General features: G+C 49.6%; 1 long non-coding RNA gene across 1 annotated transcript; it reads left to right on the top strand.

Moving 5' to 3' along the window:
• Positions 1-352: 352 nt before the first annotated feature.
• On the top strand, positions 353-6,321 carry LOC124418406. Its single transcript, XR_006939951.1, has 3 exons — positions 353-387; positions 1,652-1,803; positions 3,037-6,321. It is a non-coding gene; the product is annotated as an uncharacterized LOC124418406 (long non-coding RNA).
• The last annotated feature ends 200 nt before the right edge of the window (positions 6,322-6,521 follow it).

The following is a 6,521-nucleotide window of genomic DNA, read 5'->3' as shown; positions in this document are numbered from 1 at the left end:
CCCTGATGTGGAACACCAATAACAAACACCACACAGCTACAATAGAGATCCTTCTTGAGGGGAGGAGGGGGGGGGGGGGCAGTCAGCCCTTAAATGGGGTCTGGGAGAGCTGTAGCCAGGCTCCACCTTCTATTCACACACTGGATTGCCTCCACCTGTGCTCCCACAGCTGATTCAGTACTGCCTCAGCTGATCAATCAGTGGTTCAGGCCGTGACTCAGCAGTTCCCATTCACCTGGGGAGGCGTAGCCCTGCGAGCACAGCTGATGGCAATTCGGCTGTGGGGTGGGGCTGAGCTGGGCTCCTCCCCTCCCCAGACCCCATTTAAGGGCTGGGAAGTGAAGGGGGCAGCATCTGAACTTGGGAGTGCTTCCTTGAGGGTCTGAGGTGAGTCCTTTTGTATGGGAGGGCTGTGATCTCCCCCTTTCTTGGGGGATCCTGGCCACATTTTGAGGCTGGCAACCATCTGTACTTGGAAACTGCTTCTTTTGGGGTGTGGGTGAGTATTGGCCCTTGGAATGGGGTTAATGGTTCTTTTTGAATTTCAGGGTTGTGAGCTCCTCTTTTTGGGGGTCCTGACCGTATTTAAGGGCTGGTAGCCATGAGGACAGTATCTGAATGTAGAGGCTGCTTCCTTTGGGGTTTGGGGGGACCCTCTAAATGGGGTGAGAGATCCTTGCTTTAGTGCAGCGTTGTGTGCTCTGCCTTTCTGGGGAGATCCCAAGTTGGAGTAGAGCAGCTGTATCTGCTGTGTTTGTCCTTATGGTGCCTTCAGTCTCACCCTAAGGGAGACGAAGGGGTTCTCTCCCGTTCCCTGAGCTGCTGATGGAAGGACTGATGTCCATTCCTTCCTTTCAGGGCTCCCTTGCTTCTGGAATGCTTCAATCAGTCCTAATAATGCTGGTTGGCTGATTGAGCGCTGCAGTTCTGGGCATGCTGACAGTTAATGCCCTATTCCGTTCAGGGGTTCTGTATTCTGTAGGTCCTGTTTGCAGCCCTTTTTAAGCCCATTTCTCTCTGGCTGAGTCACTGCTCTCTCTTTCATGGTTGCCACCTCATAATCTCCAACCTGGAGTTCCAAACGTGGTTTGTCTTCTCCCACATCATTCCATCTTATGGCTGTAATTCACAGTGCCATGTGTTAATTGCACCCATGCAGAGTTGTTTAAGGGCATTCTGGGCATCATTATTGTGTTTTAAATCATGTTCCCTCTTCTGATCTCAGTTTGCAACTCGATGGGGTTTAAAGATCGTTGGCACTCCTCTAATCGGTGGTGTGAGGCCTGTGGAGCTGGTAATGGAACATCACGACTACACTAACTACCCCACAGGTCTTACGGTCATTTCTGTTTCACCAGCAGATCTGGGTTTGTGTTAATAAAAAAGAAAGGGTTGTCCTCTTCTGGGTGACTACGGTCAGGATCTCCAGATATCTCATCCCAGTTGTCAGGAGATGCTATTTGTTTCCTAATCTGTATGATACCCAAACCCCCACGCTTCTTCCTCCCATCCCCTGACCCCCATTAAGTAACTTATAAACAACATTAATTATATCCCTAATACTCCTTTGCATCACCTGTAGAACAATGCACACAGGGTGCAGCCCTACATATGCGGGGCAGCGCCTTCATTACTGCATTGTGTTTAACAGGTGGCAGCAGAGAGCTGCAGCACTCCCGGGTTCTGTAACGACTGCACGGAGAGATGTGCGGGTCTTCACGGGAACAGCAAGGAACCGAAAGCTGCATTTCCTGGGATGCCCTGGAACCCCACTTTGCTGACTGGTAATTGTCTGCCCAGCAGGTAAGGACAATGCACACCCACCAGTGTTTACCCCTTACTGAGTGAGACACAAGGTAGGGTTCCCAGAGCTCCTTTCTGCACTTCAGGGTGCCCCGAAGGCTGCCTGTCCTATTCTTTGCACGTTCTCCTTGGCTCTGGCCTTTCACTGCGGTGTTCTCCTTCCCTTTGCCCTTGGCATTCCCTACTGCATTCTCTTGCCCTCGTGTTTTTGCATTCCATGTCATGTTCTCTTGGCCATTGCCCTTGGCTTTCTTGGCCACATTCACTTCAGCATTCAGTTTTGGCGTTCCCTGCAGTCGCTCTCTTGCCCTTCTGTTTTGGCGTTTCTTGTCGTGTTCTCTTGGCCACTTCCTTGGCATTTCCTTCCACATTCTCTTGGCCCCTACCTAGGCATTCCCTTGCCCTCCTGTTTTTGCGTTCCATGCCACATTCTCTTGGCTATTGAACTTGTTTTTCTTCTGCCATGTTCTCTTCAGCATTCAGTTTTGGCGTTCCCTGCAATGTTCTCTTGCCCTCCTGTTTGGGCATTTCCTGCGGCGTTCTCTTTGGCATCATGTTCTGGTGTTCCCAGCCGCATTCTCTCAGCCTTCTGCCTTGGCCTTCTTTGCCGTGTTCTCTTTGGCCTCCTGTTTTGGCACTTCCTGCCACGTTCTCTTAGCCCTTGCCCTGACCTGAGCATTCCATGCCATGTTCCCTCGGCCTTCTGTTTTGGCATTTTTTGCTGTGTTCTCTTGGCCTTTGCCCTTGGCCTTTCCTGCTGCTGTCTCCTTGCCCTCACCTTGGCTTTCTGTTGGGTGCTCTCCTTGCTTTTGCCCTTCCCTTCGCCTTGGCTTTCCGTGGGAGTTCTGCTTGCCTTGTTTCTTTGGCTCTCTGGGATTGGCTGGGAGGCAGCATGAATGTTAATCTTGATCTGAACCTGTAGCTTAATGTGAGCTCTAATGATAATTATGTTAACCCACAGTGTATATGTAAACCTAACTATTAAGCTAATATTAAAAACGTCTCTTAACCTAAATGCTGCAATAAAAATAATGCCGCTTGTTTTCTGTCACAGTACCCTTAATCCTAATCATAGTGTGGAAAACAATTGTTAAGCTAATTGTAACTTCAAACCTATGCATAGCATTCATTATATTCGCAATACTCCCTTGTGTCATCCTATAGAGCAATGCACACAGGGTGCAGCCCTACATATGCGGGGCGGCGCCTTCATTACTGCATTGTGTTTAACAGGTGGCAGCAGAGAGCTGCAGCACTCCCGGGTTCTGTAACGACTGCACGGAGAGATGTGCGGGTCTTCACGGGAACAGCAAGGAACCGAAAGCTGCATTTCCTGGGATGCCCTGGAACCCCACTTTGCTGACTGGTAATTGTCTGCCCAGCAGGTAAGGACAATGCACACCCACCAGTGTTTACCCCTTACTGAGTGAGACACAAGGTAGGGTTCCCAGAGCTCCTTTCTGCACTTCAGGGTGCCCCGAAGGCTGCCTGTCCTATTCTTTGCACGTTCTCCTTGGCTCTGGCCTTTCACTGCGGTGTTCTCCTTCCCTTTGCCCTTGGCATTCCCTACTGCATTCTCTTGCCCTCGTGTTTTTGCATTCCATGTCATGTTCTCTTGGCCATTGCCCTTGGCCTTCTTTGTGGCATTCTCTTTGGCCTCCGGTTTTGGCATTCCCTGCATCGTTCTCTTTGGCCATCACTTCTGGTGTTCCATGCAGTGTTCTATTTGGCCTTATGTTTTCGCCATCCATGCCACATTCTCCTGGCCATTGCGCTTGGCCACCTTTGCCACATTCTCTTTGGCGTTCCCTTCCATGTTCTCTTTGACCTTTGCCCTTGGCCTTCTTTGCCGTGCTCCTTTCAGCCTCCTGTTGTGGCATTCTCTGTGACGATCTCTTTGGCCTTTGGTTTTGGCATTCCCTGTTGCGTTCTGTTTGGCCTTTGCCTTTGGCCTTCTTGTTTTGGCATTCCCTACAGCATTCTCTTTGGCCTTTGGTTTTGGCCTTCTGTGCTGCATTCTCTTTGGCCATTGCCCTTGGCCTCCTGCATCGGCTTTCCCTGCAGCGTTCTCATGGACCTCGCCCTCCATTTTGGCCTTGCCACGGTGTTCTCTTTGGTCTGTTTTGTTCTCTGAGGCCCTCTCTTTGGGCCTGCCCTCTGAGGAGGTGTTCTCCATACCTTTGCTTTCCCTTTGCCTTTGACGTTGCCTTCCCTTGGTTGTTGTCTATGCCTTTGCCCTCAGTTTTGGTGTTCCCTTGGGTGTTGTTGCCTTTGCCTTGGCCTTCCCTAACAGTCACTTTGAGGATAACCCTAATAAACCTAACCCTAATACCTTCACCCCAACCCTAATGAGCTCTGAACTCCAAACATAGTGCTAATCTGATGCAACGCCCTCAGCAAACTTACCAAGGGTGCACTCCATGCCGTCAGGCAGGTCATCAATGACGATATTGGACAGAACAGGCCTGCAGAGCACTCAGGATGGCATACCAGCTGCATTTAACACGATCGAGCAGCACTCATGAGGCCAGGAGGTTCAGCTAGTTCTTCATCTAGCAAGCAATGTACCCGTCCAAGCAGCCGGCTGCAATCTTTCAGAGAATTTCAAGGGATAGCACATCAAAGGGTTTGGGTCACCTTCGCTTTGAGTTTGCTAGCGTGGCTGACCCTAATCCCGTAACTGACATCCTGTAGCTGGACAGAGACCATTCACACTCCATCCAGGCTGTTTGAGACTCACGGCCATGCTGAGAGTCACACCAATTTCAGCGTGTGCAGTTATTTTGCATCAAACCAATTGGCTTTAGCTTTACAAATAATTTATCTCAACCAAATTGGCTTTAGCTTTGCAGTTAATGCATTGCAAATAAGTTGGCTTTAGCTTTGCCTTGCTTACGGGGTTGGGTTAGCTTTGCTTTGTTTGTTTGTACCGCAGGGCTAACCCAACCCCGTAACCAATGCCCGAGGCCATCGGAGCCCATTTGCGCTCCTTCCCGGCCAGTCTGAGACTCGCGCCCCTTTGCGGCCATTCTGTGAGTTGCATTGATTTTGGCAGGTGCAGTCAATTTATCTTGCCCAAATTGGCTTTAGCTTTGCAATCAATTGATCTTGCCCAAATTGGCTTTAGCTTTGCAATCAATTGATCTCAGCCAAATTGGCTTTAGCTTTGCAATCAATTGATGTCAGCCAAATTGGCTTTAGCTTTGCCTTGCTTACGGGGTTGGGTTAGCTTTGCTTTGTTTGTTTGTACCGCAGGGCTAACCCAACCCCGTAACCAATGCCCGAGGCCATTGGAGCCCATTTGCGCTCCTTCCCGGCCAGTCTGAGACTCGCGCCCCTTTGCGGCCATTCTGTGAGTTGCGCTGATTTTGGCAGGTGCAGTCAATTTATCTTGCCCAAATTGGCTTTAGCATTGCAATCAATTGATCTCAACCAAATTGGCTATAGCTTTGCAGTCAATTGATCTCAGCCAAATTGGCTTTAGCTTTGCAATCAATTGATGTCAGCCAAATTGGCTTTAACTTTGCCTTGCTTACGGGGTTGGGTTAGCTTTGCTTTGTTTGTTTGTACCGCAGGGCTAACCCAACCCCGTAACCAATGCCCGAGGCCATCGGAGCCCATTTGCGCTCCTTCCCGGCCAGTCTGAGACTCGCGCCCCTTTGCGGCCATTCTGTGAGTTGCGCTGATTTTGGCAGGTGCAGTCAATTTATCTTGCCCAAATTGGCTTTAGCTTTGCAATCAATTGATCTCAACCAAATTGGCTATAGCTTTGCAGTCAATTGATCTCAGCCAAATTGGCTTTAGCTTTGCAATCAATTGATGTCAGCCAAATTGGCTTTAGCTTTGCCTTGCTTACGGGGTTGGGTTAGCTTTGCTTTGTTTGTTTGTACCGCAGGGCTAACCCAACCCCGTAACCAATGCCCAAGGCCATCAGAGCCCATTTGCACTCCTTCCCGGCCAGTCTGAGGCTTGCATTTACTTCAGGTGGGCTGAGACCTGCTCTGCTGTTGAGGTGGGTTGCAGTACACAATGTTAGTGTAAATGTAAGGTCATTTATGGGATGTGGAGGCTTTGTGACCTTTGTCTTGTGAGTCTGACATATGTGTTATGTGTAAACCATGTCTTAAAATGTATGGAGTACGCGGGTGCTGCGCCTGTAAACGGTGTCTTGGAATTGTATGGAGTACGCAGGTGCTGCGCCTGTAAACGGTGTCTTGGAATTGTATGGAGTACGCGGGTGCTGCGCCTGTAAACGGTGTCTTGGAATTGTATGGAGTACGCGGGTGCTGCGCCTGTAAACAGTGTCTTGGAATTGTACGGAGTACGCGGGTGCTGCGCCTGTAAACGGTGTCTTGGAATTGTATGGAGTACGTGGGTGCTGCGCTTGTAAATGGTGTCTTGGAATTGTATGGGATCAGTGTATTCATGTTTTGTTTGTCAACATGTAGGCATTGCTGTAGTGTGCATACAATTGTATGAGTCACGTCTTGGGGAAAAAGTGCTGTAATAAAAAAATACTTGTGCAATCTAACTCAGAGGTGTGCCATGATTCATCATTATCTGGACTCGGATCCCACTTGAAAGTGCAACAGGTAGGTGTGCAGGTAAAGTAGACTTAGAGAGACTAAAAGTGAAAGTGGTTCAGTGGGCAGCAAAGAGGGTTGGCGTTGGGGTTAGGCAACGGGTTAGGGTTAGGCAACGGGTTAGGGTTAGGCAAC

This window comes from Gallus gallus, chromosome 1 (genome assembly GCF_016699485.2).
Source record: "Gallus gallus isolate bGalGal1 chromosome 1, bGalGal1.mat.broiler.GRCg7b, whole genome shotgun sequence".
In the NCBI taxonomy this organism is placed as follows: Eukaryota; Metazoa; Chordata; class Aves; order Galliformes; family Phasianidae; genus Gallus; species Gallus gallus.
Note: the sequence above shows the minus strand (reverse complement) of the source record. Positions and strands in the feature narration are given on the sequence as shown.